This window comes from Ambystoma mexicanum, chromosome 5p (assembly GCF_040938575.1).
Source record: "Ambystoma mexicanum isolate Mex_15411 chromosome 5p, UKY_AmexF1_1, whole genome shotgun sequence".
Taxonomy (NCBI): Eukaryota; Metazoa; Chordata; class Amphibia; order Caudata; family Ambystomatidae; genus Ambystoma; species Ambystoma mexicanum.
The window spans coordinates 155,710,491-155,726,770 of NC_090930.1; the positions used below are offsets into that span (position 1 = coordinate 155,710,491).

A 16,280-nucleotide genomic window follows, 5' to 3' on the forward strand; every position below is an offset into this window, starting at 1 on the left:
GGGCCTGCAGTGGGGATCCTGAAACCGTCAGCCACTTGACATGATCTGACGCACGCCTCCAGCGCCTGCATGCTGCGCCCTGCAGCCAGCGCCTGCTGCCTGCCAGGGGCGTGCAGCCACACTGCACCTGCTGCTGCTGCAGCGGCAGCGGCGGCCCCGGCCTCTGCACGGAGCGCCAGAGGCGGCTGGGCCTGGCCAAGGAATTAACCTTGGGAGTGGGTGTGCCCGAGCGAGCGAGCGAGCGAGCTCCTGCGGAAAGCTTGTGAATGGGATTCCGGAGGACGGCCGTACAGTAAGCATGTGCGTGTGCACGCCGTGCGCCCTCCCCCTGTGTACATTATGCGAGTGCGTGTGTAGGGTGGGGGGGGGTGGAGGTGGCTCGTTGGTATTCCGCTCACAGCCCCTCTGATTCACAGACTCGGCGGCCGATCATGAAAATAAGTGAATTCTTTGACGTCAGAGCTGGGATTTATCAGCAGACCCAATGGGGCAGGAATATTAAGTGCAAGTCAACGGCAGCGACGCTGCCAGCCTTACTAGCCACGTTAGGCGAGGAATGAGCCTGGCTCCCCGGGACTGCGAGCACCCGAGGCGGCTCAGCGAGGGAGGCGCAGCTGCCCAACAGGAAGCACCACCAGGTAAGGCGACACCATTCACCGTGTGCGCTGCATGCGGTGGGTGGGATGGGGCTGCAGCGTGCAGCGGGTGGGTTGGCTGTGCCGGTTCGGCATCTTAAAGAATCCCAACCGACACCCATGTAGAAGAAACCATGCATTCTTTCTGCAGCCTGGTGCGTGTCTTTTCTCTACGACACCGGCTGCAAGGGTGCACGCCTGTCAAGGAGAGGGTGGAAGGAGTCAGGGGCTGCTGCCTGCGACCGTGCACGCCTTCCCACCGGAGAGGGCATGGGCACAGGGCGCCCCTGCAGTGCTGCAGTCTTTCCTGGCAGCCACCCCGATCACAAGTGGGAGGGGCTGGAGAGGGGGGACTTCCTCTCATGAGTGGGCAACCTGCAAAGTTAATGTGCACTTTCTTTAAATACTAGCACCGGCGGTGCTGCGCTGCCATTACGATTCAGAGGGGTCGCACCCCACCACCGGGCTTCAGGCCGTGAATGGAGGGGGGGCGGTATGTGGCGGAGGTAGACCCCCTTTCCGCACGTGCAGCAGCCAGACGCATGTCACTGCATCCGCACGCCCCTCGCGGCTATTACGTGCCGAGCAGACGGCGCGGCAGCCTGCGGGAGTGCGATGTGCGTGCTTGCGGCTGGTGAGTGCTAATACGCTGCGTGTGTAATCATCCCTGCGTGCGAAGGGATGCGGATGACGGCGAGGCGGCGAAGCAGCTCCGTATTGGAATACGCCGCCGGTGCAGCTCTGGCCAGCCTTAGGTCCCTCGGGAGAAAGCGAAACGGAGGGGAGGGGCGTTAACGGGGCGCCTGGTGGAACATATACGCAGTTGCGCGCAGTTGGGGTTGGGGTCCTGGAGTTCACTTCCCACGCCTCTGCTAAATAGCCCTCTACACCAGCTATTCCTCGTTTGAATGTGTCTGGCTCGGTGCTTTCATTTTGTGGCAATTTGTGGACTTGGTGTTATGTGTCTGTTGGCTTCTTTTGTGTGGTGATCTCGCTCTCGTGGTTCTTCAGGCTGTGCCTCGTGCCGTGGAAGCTATTGTCCTTTGGTTTATCTTTCGTGCCTCTGTTCTATCGTTCTTCTCTCTCGTTGTGTGGCCATTGTTTTTCATTTTATTGTCAATCATTGGTTCTTTGCTGGTCTTCTGTAGTACTTCACTTCTTGCTTGTCTTTCGGTGGTCCATTGATTGGAATTGGCGGTTCTTGTGGTTATTTGTCTTTTTGTTGTGGTTTTTTGGTGTCATCAGGGATCAAGTGCTAAAAAATAAAGTGGGGGGATTCGTCAGCAGATGCAAAGGGGGGTTTGGGTGACGTCACCCGAAATGAGCATATCAAGGTGAAATATGCACATTTCATTAAATTGGCTTTGCATAACCACCCGAATTGCACAGGATGAATGGCATTTGCCTTTCATAAAATCAACACACACACAAAACCAGAAGCAGATATTTTCTTCTAATAGTGTTTTTGAAAACGTTAAACACTGTGCATGTTTTAAACTCCACGAACCAATACAAATGTTTTCCCTGGAACATACAGTACTGAAATTAGATATTTCACCTTTAGTTGTTTGTTATTTTTCATCAGGTCTAATAGTGCAGATGTGAAGTGTCCGGCCTGCAAACCTGATGACTGTGCTTTGATCCCTGATATCCGCTTTAATCCATAAGTTCAAACAGGACATTCCATGTCTCTCATTTTAGCTGGGGCAGTGGTGGCTGAGCCCACCCAATGAAAAAAGTGGGTGATCTCCGTCCATACACCTGTACCCTCGACTTGACCCCTAGTGTCATCATTTGGCCCTTCCCTCCCACTCTGTTCCGTGGTCCATTCCCCCATCCCACCAGCCCTTCCTCATATTTTGCAGTTCGTGGATATCCTTTGGTGGTTATTTGCCTTGTCTGTTGTTGCTTTCCATTAATTGGGAATTTTCTTCTGTCCTGGGTTGGCTCTTTGCTTTCGTTATGTGGTCCTGGTCTCTCGTCCTCAGATTCGCTGCTGCCGTTCTGTGCTGCTGTCCAGGGGTCTATGCATTCCACTGTTTGCTGCTTTCCCTTTTCTGGTTTTCCCTTATGCCTGCGATTCTGTTCTCTGACAGCTGTTATGCTACGTCACCGTGCCTTTAACTGTTTGCAGCCATGCCTCTGATCCAGCACTCACGTCATTGATGCTTTGCACTCATGCTTCTGATTCCTGACTGCATGGTTTTGATGATTTGCATTCATGTCTCTGATTCCTGACTCCCATGCCTTTGATGATTTGCATTCATGCCTCTGATTCCTGACACCTATGCCTTTGATGATTTGCATTCATGCCTCTGATTCCTGACTCCTGTGCCTTTGATGATTTGCATTCATGCCTCTGATTCCTGACTCCTATGCCTTTGATGATTTGCATTCATGCCTCTGATTCCTGACTCCCATGCCTTTGATGATTTGCATTCATGCCTCTGATTCCTGACACCTATGCCTTTGATGATTCCTGACTCCTATGCCTTTGATGATTTGCATTCATGCCTCTGATTCCTGACTCCTATGCCTTTGATGATTTGCATTCATGCCTCTGATTCCTGACTCCTATGCCTTTGATGATTTGCATTCATGCCTCTGATTCCTGACTCCTATGCCTTTGATGATTTGCATTCATGCCTCTGATTCCTGACTCCTATGCCTTTGATGATTTGCATTCATGCCTCTGATTCCTGACTCCCATGCCTTTGATGATTTGCATTCATGCCTCTGATTCCTGACTCCCATGCCTTTGATGATTTGCATTCATGCCTCTGATTCCTGACTCCCATGCCTTTGATGATTTGCATTAATGCCTCTGATTCCTGACTCCCATGCCTTTGATGATTTGCATTCATGCCTCTGATTCCTGACTCCCATGCCTTTCATTATACCTCGGAAACCTAAGTCTCCCACCTTTAATCTTTTTTGCACTCAAGCCTTTCATTCTTAGCTGTCCTGTCTTTGATGATTTGCACTCATGCCTCTCAATCGTAACTCTCACACCTTTAATGGTGTTTGCACTAAAGTCTCTTATCCTTAGCTATCTTGTCTTTGATGGTTTTCACTCACACCTCTGACTTGATGGTGTGTACACATGCCTCCCATTCCTTGCTCTCACACTTTTCCTGACACGATTTACTCTTAGGCCTCTTATTCCTAGCAGTCTCGCCTATTATCATGTTCACACATGTGTTATACTTCTAGCTCTCATGCTTTTGATGGTTTGCACTCATGACTCTCATTCCTAGCTCTCCTGCCATTGAAGATCTGTGCTCATGCCTTTGATGATTTCCACCCATGCCTCTGATTCTTACCTCTCATTCGTGGCATGATTTACCCTCAGGCCTCTTATTCCTGGCAGTCACGCCATTGATGATTTTCACTCACACTTCTGACTTCTAGCTCCCATGCCTCTGATGATTTGCATTCATGCCTCTGATTCCTAACTCTCACGCATTTAATATTTGTTTGCACTCAGGCCTCTTATTCTTAGCTGTCTTGTCTTTAATGATCTGTACTGAAACCTCTCTGACTTCAAGCTCTCATGTTTTTTCATGATTTACACTCATGCTTCTGACTCCTAGCCTTAATGCTTTTGAGGATGTGCACTTCTAGCTCCCATGCACTTGAGGATGTGCACTCATGCCTCGGATGCCTAGCTCGCACGCCTTTCATGGCATGATTTATTCCCAGGCCTCTTATTCCTAGCAGAAACAGCTTTGATGATTTTCACTCATTGTCTTTTCCTTTTAGCTCTCATGCTTTTGATGGTTTGCACTCACACCTCTCATGGCTAGGTCTCATGCCTCTGATGATGTGTGCTCGTGCCTCTGATGCCTATCTCTTATTCACCTCATGTGATTATTTTCCCTGCATGTATAATGTTGTACTTCTCTGCCTGTGAAGGTCCCATGCCTGGGATCTTTGCTTCACCTGTGAGTAATGCTTACGTGCCTGGTTGCTTATTTCCTGTGACTGTTTTCATGTGTGTGCCTGCTCTTATGCATTCTGTGTCCTTGGAACCAGAGTAAGGCATATTGAATTCTCATTCCTCCCTTTTTCTTTCGCTCCCCTGACTTTTGATGCCATGCTTTCTTTATACCTGCTATTCTTCCCCTCCCCCACCCGCTGTTCTTTGCTCTTATACCTGCAATTCCTTGCTCCCATGCGCCCCCTTCTTTTCAGCCCTCCCTGAGTTTACAGGCTCTGCTGCTTTTCTTTCCATTATCTCTCACCTCTCCTTCTTTGCACCAACGAATGCCATTCTTTGCACACGTCCCTGCCATGCTTTGCTCTTGTTACCACCAGATATCAGTTACAGGTAAAGTGAAAGCTGTTTCAACTCAATTAGCTGTCAACCAGCATGACAACCCTTTAACAATGTGCTGCCGATGCTCCCTTCCTTCCTTCTCTGTCCCCCGCCGGGGTCACAGCCCCACTACTTTTTTGGTACACTTCTAATACTGCTTACAGTATGAAACACATGCAGAAAGAAGGGACCTTTTCTACAAATACATGGTATTCAGAAGAGAGTGCTTAACCCTGACACCGCTCCAGCATGAATGTATGTATGTTGCTTGCGTGCCATTTTTCAGTATATCACCACGTAGCCCTTAGCAAGTGAGATCTACCCCTTCTTCCGAGAGGACATCCTGGACCCTCAAAAAGGCCTCCTTGTGCCGGTGGACCACAGCCTCATGCCCTGGGGAGCAGGAGTGAATAAGGTTATGAGGTACAGATTGGTTTCCTAGGAACAAATGGCAAGGGAGACCACTGCCCTCTTACGGAGACACAATAAACTCAAAATCTAAATATGGTATTCCTCTGGGCAGCTTCCTTTCCATTACTTTTTTAGTTTTTCTGTTCATTGATGTTCCTCTGGACCAACTTACACCCATCTTCGTCCTACAAGCAATGGGAACAGTTAAGTCAACATTGCAAGGCCTCTTGCCCTCTACATAGGAGCACACGCCACACCTGGCATCTTTCAGCTCTGTGAGGCCCCATCGGTGCGATGCCAAATTCACAGCGAACAAGGGGAACCATAGCCGGGCTTACCGCCACCCACCTGGAGCGACTAACTATAAGCCCCAAAAGGTGAAGCTTGGAAACTATGAATTAATCATAAACACTGCCAATTGGTCTTATAAGCAAACATCATTTTTTAGCATTCCCGCATGTCATCATCAAAGTAAAGTATCACAAGCAAATCAGCCTCGAATCCTGCCACCGATCCGAGCCACCAGGGCCGGGCAGCCGGCCATGTCAGCCCTGCATGGGAACACAAGGGACCCTGGACGTGTTTCGGCCTTTCTTGGCCTCATCAGTGAGGTGAACATTTATTCCATTGGTACAGAGGGCAAGGAGACCACGCCTTGGCGAACCCCTGACCACTAAGTGACACTCCTGGCAGATTCAACTACGACTTAAGGACAATCTCTGCAATTGCTCCAGCCAGCTTTCAGCAGCTCAAGCTAGCTCACCTGCACCATGTTTGCTCCCATTTCTTGCTCTCACCCCCACTCTTTCCGCTCATTCTTTGTTGTAATGTCTCTCCTTCCCTGCTCTAAATCCCACAATTCTTTGCTCGTATACCTATTACTTATTCCCATGCTTCTGATTCATTGCTCTCATCTCTGTTATACGTTGCACATATGACCTCCATGCATTGCTCTCATCTATGTTATGCTTTGCACAATTGACCTCCATGCATTGCTGTCATCTCTGTTTCGCTTTGCACAATTGACCTCCATGCATTGCTCGAATCTCTGTTATGCGTTGCACAATTAACCTCCGTGCATTGATATGGTATGCTATGATATGGCATTTATAACGTGCCTATACACAAGTGTTTCAAGGCGCGACAAGGCAAGGGAGGGGGAACAAAGAGAGGACAGGCAACGATCCTACTAAGCCTGGTGTCATTCAGATCTTGCAAGTGCATGGGATGGGGGAAGGAGGAAAGTGCGGGGAGAAGGGGGGAGGGGACAGTACAGTACATGGCATAGAATAATAACAATAGGTAAGGTAATGACCAACAGGTGGCAAATGCAAAGGTAAGTGCAGACATCAGGTATCAAGTGCTGGTATTGGGACTGTAGGGATACAGAAACAGTCCCCAAGTGCGGGGGTTGCCAGGCAGGCAGTGCAGGTTTGTGTGACTGGTGGGGGAGGGACCTGGGCCTGAGAACATAGGGTGGCAAGGTAACCAGTGCAAATTCAGTTTCAGCCAGGATGTCAGCAGGGGAGAGTAGGAGAAAGGCAGAAGCAAAGAGAAAGGTTTTTAGGTGCTTCCGGAATCGGAGATGGTTCTCCTCAAGTTTCAGGGAGGCTGTTCCAGAGGGAGGCCCAGCCGAAGAAAGAGATCTACCACCAACCCGTTACTTGGAGAAGGGACTAACCCTAAGGGAGTTTGAGGCGGAAGAGCAAAGAGCCCGAGAGGGAAGATATTTAGGAAGAGAGAGTTGAAAGTATTGAGGCTCCAGGCCCCAGAAGGCCTTGTGGACGATGCAGAGAGTTTTGAACTTAATCGTCGCAGCCATTGGGAGCCAGTGCAGAGATTTCAGTCCTGGAGAGATACGATCCCTGGGCTTGAGGCCAAGGACAAGTCTCGCAGTCCTGTATTGGATAAGTTGCAGAGGGCGGAGAGTAGAAGCAGGCAGATTTAGAAAGAGGCTGTTGCAATGGTCCAGCCTAGAGAGAACCAGAGCTCTGGAGACAGTAAGCTTCTGGGGGAAGGAGAGGAAAGGTAGAATACTTCTGAGGAGGTGCAGCTGGTAGTGGTAGTGTGACTTCATTGCTCTCATCTCTGTTATGCTTTGCACAATTGACCTCCATGCATTGCTCTCATCTCTGTTATGCGTTGCACAATTGACCTCCATGCATTGCTCTCATCTCTGTTATACGTTGCACAATTGACCTCCATGCATTGCTCTCATCTCTGTTATGCTTTGCACAATTGACCTCCAGGCATTGCTCTCATCTCTGTTATGCGTTGCACAATTGACCTCCATGTATTGCTCTCATCTATGTTGTGCTTTGCACAATTGACCTCCAGGCATTGCTCTCGTGTCATACCATGGTGCAATAGCGGTCATTCTTCCCTCTCATGCCCAGCCTTCCTTTCCCTCATGCTTTGTATTCTTTGCTTTCATGACAGTCATTCGTTAGTTACATGACTGCCACCATCTCTTCGTCTGCCTGCTTTTCTTCCTCATCTAACTGTCAATCTATGCACTGATGCCTGTCACTCCTTGCTCTAAATGTTCTCATTATTTTAGCTCAGCCCATGCTTGTCATATTGCTCTCATGATTATCATTCTTAGCTCTTATGCATGTCATTCAATGCACCGCTCTCATGCCTTTCAGCCCACCTTCCTAGAGCTGGTATTCGTGCTTTGCTTCCATGCTTTCTCATTCTGTATTTTTATGCTTGTCATTCCCTACTGTCATGTCTCTCATTCTTAGCTCTCACGCCTGTCATTCACTGCCCATTTCTCATGCCTATCATACCACCTTCCCAGACCTGGCATTCGTGCTTTGCTTCCATGCTTTCTCATTCTGTATTCGTATGCTTGTCATTCCCTGCTCTCATGGCTCTCATTCTGAGCTCTCATTCCTGCCATTCACTGCCCAGCTCTCATGCCTATCATCTATTCTCCCCATAGCTGGCATTCTTGCTTTTCTTCCATGCTTTCTCGGGCTGTATTTGTATACTTGTCATTCCTTGCTCTCATTCTTTTCTCACTCCTCACTCGTGCACTTTTTACTCTTTGATTTCATCCTCCCATTGTTGTGATTCCTGCCTCATTTGCCTGTCATTATTTGCCCTGATGTCTGCCTTTCTTCGGCATTGGGTATATCATTGTGGCTTCTGGAACCTGTGATTACTATGTTAATATCCACGATTCCCAGCTCTCAATGAGCCGATATGTGTTATTTCTTGCTTTCATGCCTCACATTGCAGGCTTGCCTTTCATTCCTTGCATTCATTTATCTCTTTCTCTCACTCTCTTTTTATTTCTCTTTCTTTCACACTTCCTCTGTCCCAAATAGATGCATTGTACACAGTGGTGAGAGGTTAGGAAATGGGGCTGCCTGGGTACTTTCCCCCCTGCTTGTAGTGCGGCAGGAGCATTGCCATGAGCTTGATTGGATATGGCAAAGCAGGACCCCATCTCTCATTTTGTAATTCAGAAGGGATGGGGGGTGAGTTTGCATGGACCACCCTACCTAGCCAAGGTACCCTACCCATGCATCTTCTCCCCTAACATTCAGTAAAGAGCTCAAGATATAGCTTGTCAATCAGTGGTAGAAGTGAGCGTGAACGGTCAGGAGCGGCGTTCCACTACTTTTTTTAGTACACTTCTACCACTGTTGTCATTTACCCAAATTGTATAAACAACAACAAACCATGATGAATAAACCTGGAAAATACCAGTCCATTATGTTTTGGTGCACACAGTGGTTTAGGGGAGGGATCTTGCTTCCCTCTTAGAAATCCTGACCTTCCTTCACTAGCGGAAGCTGTAAGGGAGACTGTACCTTCATCCAGGGTCCAAATGAGTCCTTCTTCTTACTCATTTCAAAGTCATCGGATGATCAGAAAAATAGGGGCTCAACCCTCTTTTAAAGCCAAATGGGCCCTAGTGATTGGTGCAGGCTAAGCCTACCTTATTTCACCAATCCTGGGTCCCCACCAACAATCTTCTGTTATGCGTGATGTCATAACCAGAGTGCTTTGCAACAGGAAAGGTAAGGGGTGACAACATGCACTACTAAGTCCCACCGATTTTCCTGTCTGTTGTGGATCAAAGTGTCTCTCTGTTTAATTAAGCTCTCTTTGACTCCTGATCAAAGCATAGGTCTCATCTGTTTGTGGCGAGAACAGACTTTCTGTCTCCATCAAATCGCATACTTCTTCCCTCTTAAAGGGAGTTGTCTGCAGGGATTGCTTACTGTAAACAGTTGTCCCAGAGATTACATTCACTGCCCTTCATACAGAGGGGCGGGAGCTAGCTTCCAGTTGACACATTGCATATCACATTGCATATCAAAGAGGTGTTAGTTTCCTGTCCCTTGTGCTAATTCTGTGACCAAGTGTCTTTGCAAGCCTGCTTTTATTTAACTTTCATTAGTATGTGCTGCCACCACACAGGACTTAGACCATATAACAGGGTGGATCCATGAAGCCTTCGGTATTTAATTAGGCTGGCCATGGCAGTAGGAAGGTGTTGCCTTCCTGAGATGCTTTGAGGTACCCATGGCTGTCACATTCCAGCTAAATGTGAAAGGGAGAACTGCGCCTGTAGGCTGTGTGTCCCCGGAGTACACTTGAGTAAGTGTTTGTTGTGCCGCGAGCATAGGAAAATGTGTTCAGATTAGCCCCCCACATTTTCTGAGGTTGATCTAATCTCATTCTATTTCTTACTAAATTTAAAAAAAAAAAGGCGAGCACACACTCTCTGTGCGGATGGTTGAATTCCTCACATGCCTCCAGCCTCAATATGTGAACCACCACCCTACTGAGTGTCTGGTTCATCATCAAGAAGAAAGTACCAGCTGAGGCCATCTGCATTTCCATGCTGGGAGCATGGCTTGTGCTGGGTGTCCATATCTAATCCCTGTAGGGATATTGCCAACGCAAAAGCTTAGGATTCTCCCTTTGTATGGCCATTAACCATCGCAGAGGCCGGTGGTCTGTCTGGATCATAAAGTGAGACTCAAAGATTTAGGGTTTCAGCTCATTATGGCCCACACAGCCGCCTACGCCTCTTTTTCTACAACAGCCCAGTTCCTTTCCCTTTTTGTCAACCGCTTGCTAAGGTAGACGACAGATTGTTCTACCCCTTCAGAGTTCAGCTGCGCTAACACTGCTCCAATACCAAAATCACAGACGTCTGTCTGTATAAGGAACTCCTGACCATAATCTGGCACTTTCAGAACTGGGCCCTGCAGAATCCATCCTTTAAATCCTGAAAGGAGGTTTAAGAGGCGTGGGTCCAAGTTACCTTTTTTGGCATTTTCTTGGAGGTTACATCATTCAAGGGCATGGCAATGGTCCCATACCCTCCGATGAATGACCAGTAGTACCCGGTTTGACCTAAAAAGGCCCTCACCTGCGTCTGTGTGGTGGGGCGTCCCAATCCTTCACAGCCTGTACCTTTGCTTCGAGAGGTTGTTTCTTACCTCCACCGACCAGGTGGCCTAGGTAAGTCATTGTCCCCTATGCTTTCTGGCACTTCGTGGCCTTGATAGTCAGACCTGAATTCTGCAGCACCTGAAGCACTTGTTTCAGGTGGGATAACTGATCCTCCGAGGTGTGGCTGAAGACAGCAATGTCGTCTAAATAGGCGACACTGATGTTTTCCAGACCCAATAAAACCTGGTTAACCATCCGTTGAAAAGTGGCAGGGGCATTCTTCAATCCTAATGTCCTTCCAGGGTTGAGAATGCTGACCTCTCTCTTGCTCTATCTACCTGCCAATAACCTGCCGTGAGGTCAAAGGTACTCATTTACTTGGCAGCGCCGAGCTTGTCAATGAACTCATCTGCCGGAGGAATGTGGTGAGCATCCGTCTTCGTGACAGAATTGAGCCCCCTGTAGTCCACACAAAAGCGAAATTCGATCTTCCCACTACTGGTCTTTTTAGGGTCCAGTACCAGTGGGCTGTGGGATGTCTCTATCCCTCCAAGGGACAGCTTCCTCCTTGATGGTGTCCCTGACCTTATCGGACATCCAGTGAATTCTGCGCTTCACCGGCTTACTGTCTCCAGTGTCCACATCATGGGTGCATCAATGTGCGTGAACGGGGAGTCTGAGAAAACAGACCAGCAAACTGTCCAAGTAAACGGCAACAGTCTGTCAGTTGCTGTTCTGAGAAGGGCTGTTGCAAGGTTGACACCTTCAACTGACTCATCTGTGGATTCAGTGTGCAAGAGGTCTGGAGGGGATCAGTCTCCTCCTCAGTCTCTCCGTCAGTCACTAATGCCATGACCAAGTCATCCCAGCTATAATGCGGTTTGGGCCGGTTGACATGAATGACCCTGCACATCTGTTTATGTCCTTTCATGTCAATGAGATAATTCACCTCACTGACCTTTTCTAGCACACAGTAAGGACCAGTCCACTTGCCCTGAAGGGTACTGGGTTTGACAGGCTCCATAGTCCACACCCACTGGCCTGGATAATTGTCATGATCTCTGCTTCCAAAAGATGAGGACTTGCCCGACTCCCTTGGAAGCAGACCCATAACCCCGGTTCCGAGTGCCAGCCAGTCCCAATTGGGACCTTTTGGACCCTGTCCTGGCGCCAGTGGCACCAGGCTCATAAAGATGCCCAGTCCCAGCACTGGAAGCGCCGGGCTCATAATGCTTGGGTGGACTTACCTGCAGCAGACCATGCTGCTTACTTACCTGCCAGTTGAACCCCTGATCCTCTTCTGTTTGGGACTACTTTTCCTGTTGGGTGGGGCAGGAGCCACTCCCTAGGTTCAGAACACTGGAACTCTTCTGGAAAGCAGGAACTCTTTTCTTACCTAGGCGTGGCTGTGGAAGGAGACATCTAAGCACTACAGGAGGCTATTTAAACCACACCCGATGGATGAATCTTGCTTTGCGTTATTCTGCATTCTCTGCAGCAGAACGCTCATCGTGTCGTCTGCTTCTGATCCTGGGCCTAAGGGAACAAAGGCTTACCATCCTGGAATCCAGTCTTCAGCAGCACCTGTAAAGACAAAGAAAGAACAGGTTAGCACTACGGTCTTCAGTGGCAGCGCATCTCTTACCTGGTCCATCGGCTGTCACCAACGCCTCGCGCTGCATTCCGGCATCTGAAAGACAAAGGCTTACCTACTCTTCGCATACTCCGGAGGTCTTCGCACTGCATTCCGGCATCTGAAATACAAAAGCTTACCAGCTCTTCGCACGCTCCGGAGGCCTTCGGCGCTGCATCCCGCATCTGAAAGACAAAAGAAGGTGCGTTTAAAGACATTGGGCAACTTTATTACTCACGTGCCATTACTCCTTCCCACGCCAAATCCAGTGGGTATTCCAGCACCCTTCAGCTTCTCTGAAGCTCCGAACATGTACCTGCACGATAAAAGGGACAGTTAGTGCGCATCGTGAAGCAGGCTACAAGCGCTTACTTACGTGCTTCCAGGTGCTTCTATTCCTCACGCGGGTTCGATCCTCAACTCTCATCAGCCCGCCATCCGCCATCGCCGGAACCCTGCAAAACAAGGGATATCATTACAAAAGACTTTTAAGACATTTGAAGTGCCCAGAACTTACCGTTCGTGCAGTTAACGACGGACAGCAGTCCTCTGAGGTCAAGAGGCCTGCACCCTTATCCAGTGAAGAAACTGGTTACGGCACCCTGCCCCGAGGCAGATGGAGAGCTCGCCATTCACTTACCTAAGGTGAAGGCGTTAACCTTTGGGGTTCTACAGGAGAAGAGAAAGGGAAGAGGAGAGAGGCACCCAATAACCCCAGTTCATTAATCCCATATTTTCTATCTGCAGACATCTTACTCTTCGAGTCAGACATACAGTGCACAGAGGTCCAGCCCAAAGAGCCAACCGTGTGTTACACATCACCTTTGAAGATACGGCATTCACCCAGTCAAGACCGGCGCCTCTGCGGGAATCAGGTGAGCGTTACAGAACGCAAAGCCTACCGCAAAACTCCTACCCAGGCGCTATGGAAACCTCGGATACCGACCAGCTAGCCCAGTTACTTGGGGAACTAAGAGCAGAAGTGCATGCAGCCCGTCAGGAAACAAATGCTCTAAGAAGGGAACTGATTATTTCCAAGGAGCGAACAGACGATCTCGCTAGACAATTGCTACAGTCACAAGCCGGACAAACTCTGTTACCCACATCAGGGGCAAATCTTCCTTCAACATCCTCTACGAACCCAGTGCAGATCAACCTACCTGGGAATGTACCTCTGGCTCCGCCCGAACGATTTTCTGGTGACCCAAAGAGGTTTGCAGTATTTATTAATCAGTGCCGGTTGCACTTCTTATGCCGGCCAGCAGCCTTTCCAACTGATCAAGCTAAGGTAGCTTTCGTGCTTTCGTACCTTAGTGGCAATGCGGCAGACTGGTCGATCCCTCTAGTTAATCAAGATGATCCGGTTCTCCATGATTTTCAAGCTTTTCAGCTCAGTATGGAAAAACTGTTTGCAAGACATTCACAGGGGCAGGCCTTGGACAATGAGCTCCTTTCATTGCGACAGGGTAATCAAGACCTTTTGGCTTATATTGCGTCTTTCAACAGACTGATAGTGGAAACTCGATGGCCTGAGGACAAAAGGATTACGCTGTTTTATAGAGGTCTACGTGGAGAGCTCAAAGATGTGTTAGCCCAAGTAGTGAATCCCCCGCAAGACTGTTCGGACTATATTGACTTAGTCGTTCAAATTGACCACAGACTGCAGAACAGGAAGGCCGATCGTTCCAAGTTTGATGCTCGAGTATTTTCCAAACCACCAACTCCTACCAAAGGAGTAGACGCCAGGGAACCCATGCAAATAGGGAGCCTCAAAGGACCACTAACACAAAAGGAGCGGGAAAGGAGAAAACAGCTGCAATTATGCCTCTATTGCGGAAACTCGGGGCACTTTCTTCGAGACTGTCCGGTGAAACCAGCCAAGAAGGCAGTAGGAGCTGCAGTTACCAGGGTCACAAACTCTGAGCAGGGAAACAACCTCGCCCGACAAGAATAGAGGTCCTCTTGCCGAGCGTTAAAACCAGTTCCGTGACCTTGCATTTCGTGATACCTATGGTCCTCATTAGCCCTGAACATCCGGATCGATTACATGCGATTGAAGCTTACGTCGACAGCGGTGCCATCGGCAATTATGTGGATCATGAAATGGTTTTGAGGATGAATGTGACTCTTTGTCCAAAGGCTGTAAAGGACGTCATTACTAAGGTGAATGGTACGGAGATAGCCTCCGGACCAGTAACGCATACCACCCAAGAAGTGACGCTAGTAAGTCAAGATGGACACCATGAGAAGATCGTGTTCGATGTGATCAAGGCCCCTAAGTTCCAGATTATTCTAGGAATTCCTTGGTTAGAGAACCACAATCCTCAGATCGATTGGCGAGCAAGAACGGTTCAGTTTCCAGAATGTGTCTCTACTTGTCACCCTCGACCTGGTGTTGCACTGGCAGCAATTTCCTCGGAGGCTCCCCAGTTACCTCCTGAATACCAAGAATTCCAAGATGTTTTCCGGAAGGATCAGGCTAACTCTCTACCTCCTCATAGGTCTTATGACTGCCAGATAGACCTGATACCTGGATCTACTCCTCCTTGTAGTAGAATTTATGCCCTCACCGAGCCTGAGAATCTTCACCTCCGACAATACCTGGATCAATACCTAGCGAATGGGTTTATTCGCCCTTCCAAGTCCCCTGCTTCCTCAGCTTTGTTCTTCGTTCCAAAAAAAGAAGGGGACCTTAGAACTTGTATAGATTATCGCGCCCCGAACCAGATCACCGTTAAAAATAGATATCCGTTACCTTTGATCCCTGAACTCCTGGACCAAGTCAGAAAAGCATGCATATATACAAAGCTGGATCTTAGAGGAGCCTACCACTTGGTACGAGTAAAAGAGGGCGATGAATGGAAGACGGCCTTCTACACCAAGTATGGGCTATTTGAATATCAGGTCATGCCCTTCAGACTTTGCAATGCCCCGGCCGCCTTTCAATATTTTATGAACGATGTCCTCAGAGAGCTCATAGATGTGGTGTTGTTGTTTACATTGACAACATCCTCGTTTATTCTTCATCGGAAACTGAACATCGGAAACACGTGAAAATGGTCCTCGAGAGATTGCGGCAACACAAACTTTTCGCTAAGTTGGAAAAATGTGTTTTCAACGTGACTGAAGTTGAATTCTTGGGATTCATATTATCACCTAGCGGAGTGCGTATGGATTCAAAGAAGGTCGATGCAATTCTCAAATGGCCATCGCCATCCTCCGTAAAAGGTGTTCAAAGCATGTTAGGCTTCGCTAACTTTTACCGCAGGTTTATCCCCGAATTCTCTCGAATAGTCCAGCCCATCACCGCCTTATTAAAGAAAAATAAACATTTTGAATGGTCTACCGAGGCGGACCAGCTTTCCAGGATTTGAAGACTAGATTTATCTCTGCACCGATCTTAAAACATCCTCGCCCAGAACTCCCCTACATCGTTGAAACTGATGCTTCGAGCCTTGCCATGGGGGCAGTTCTATCACAAAAGGACCCAGTAACCAATCAGTTGCATCCCGTGGCCTTTTGGTCCCGCAAATTCTCGCCTCCTGAAATCAATTACACTATTACTGATAAGGAACTTCTAGCTATCAAGTCCGCCTTTAAGGCTTGGCGGCATTATCTTCTGGGGGCCCGACACACCGTTACTGTGATTACAGATCACCGAAACCTGCAATATTTGAAAACCGCAAAAGCTCACTCCTCTAGGCAACTCCGTTGGGCACTATTCTTTTCCGAGTTTGACTTCATAATTACCTATCGACCTGGTACAAAAAACGGTAAAGCTGATGCCCTTTCTCGGATGGGAGTGGAAGAACATTTGATCAATCCTAAACCTGTACCTATCATTCCCGAACAAAGAATTCTA

General features: G+C 48.5%; 1 protein-coding gene across 1 annotated transcript in view; it reads left to right on the plus strand.

Annotated features, from left to right (window-relative positions):
• The first annotated feature begins 217 nt into the window (after window positions 1-217).
• The window catches only part of LOC138480810 (G-protein coupled receptor 12-like), a 38,676-nt gene continuing 22,613 nt past the window's right edge, over window positions 218-16,280 (plus strand). Inside the window, exon 1 of the mRNA XM_069612559.1 lies at window positions 218-638. The gene's annotated coding sequence lies outside the window, so the exon portion shown is untranslated. The remainder of the gene's footprint in view (window positions 639-16,280) is intronic.